The following is a 1,421-nucleotide window of genomic DNA, read 5'->3' as shown; positions in this document are numbered from 1 at the left end:
AAGGATGGAAAGATTTGTACTTTGCTAGCCTATAATATATTTAAGCCAACTATGTTGTTTTCGTGAATGATTCAAGACAAGAATGATAAAGATGTCCTAGGTAGCATAAGTTCTATTTTTTTTCACAATATACATGCATTATTTTTCCGTGGTCAGTGGTTCTCTTATTTTCTAGTATTTTTTTTGTTAGAGATGGCAACTTGGCAAGGCCGGCATGTCATGATGATTTCTTTAATTTATTGAGTGCCCATAGGAGTTGGTCAAAGACGACCCTCAAATCATATGCCAAATCAACAGAACTCCGAGTAAGATGCATAAATTGAGATATTCTACTCCTCGAATGGTGTGCAGTGGTAGGGCAGGGGGAAATTGACTGTTATAGGACCGTCCGCTATCTATTTGACAAAAATAGGAGGCTGAAAAATTATTGACGGTCAAGGGAATCCAAATTTGAGAAATGTTGTTGGGCAGAAAAATGCATTTTCCAAACTCGATTGTAATATTTATTTTTCTTGAAATTGTCAACATCATACGCATTTGGAGAATGCGTCTGATGTATAAAATACACCAAACACATTTTCCAAATGCGCTTTTCGTATGTTGATACGTGGGTGTAATCCGCATTTTGGAGATGCTTTTCTCTTATAATACGAGAAAACGCATCTCCCAAATGCGGATTGCTCGCCAAGTCCAGATTCAACAACAACATTGGGCGCTCAGGGCATCGCCGATCAACCCCGCTTTCATATCTTACTGGTATCATTTCCCTGCCAAGGCCACGTAAACCCATTGCTTAGGCTGGGAAAACGGCTGGCTAGCAAGGGCCTCCTCGTCACCTTTACTACCATAAATTGGTTCCATTTCCTTCGGAATCAGAGCCTGAAATTGATGTTCAGTTGCGGAGTATGCCGTTGTTGAAGTACGATGAAGTTCCTAGTATGTGGACTGCCACGAGCAGATCCCCATTTGAGAGATGCGTTTCTCGTATTATAAGAGAAACGCATTCCCCAAATGCGGATTATGCCCACGCATCAACATAGGAAAAACGCATTTAGAAAATGCGTTTGGTGTATTAGAAATGCATATGATGTTACAGTTTCCCAAAGTCGGATTTTCCTTTACCGTTCATAATTTTTCAGCCTCCTATTTTTGTCTAGATAGATGACTGTCCTATAACAGTCAATTTCCCTAGGGCAGGCGGATAGGACTTAGGAGGGCAATATATTTATTCCACGCCGTTCTTCGTTTTTTTTCACTGCTACCTCATTTTAACCTTTGCTCTTTTTATTTGGAGCAATATAAGATGTAAAAATGCACCGCTACCTCCTTCCATGCCTGCCATACCAGAATCATATCTGTGGCGTATGTGGGAGGCGGTTTAACCGTCGTTAAGCACTCTTCAGGTACATGAGGCTCCATGG

The sequence above is a fragment of the Ipomoea nil genome, unplaced genomic scaffold, assembly GCF_001879475.1.
Source record: "Ipomoea nil cultivar Tokyo-kokei standard unplaced genomic scaffold, Asagao_1.1 scaffold2818, whole genome shotgun sequence".
Lineage (NCBI taxonomy): Eukaryota > Viridiplantae > Streptophyta > Magnoliopsida > Solanales > Convolvulaceae > Ipomoea > Ipomoea nil.
Note: the sequence above shows the minus strand (reverse complement) of the source record.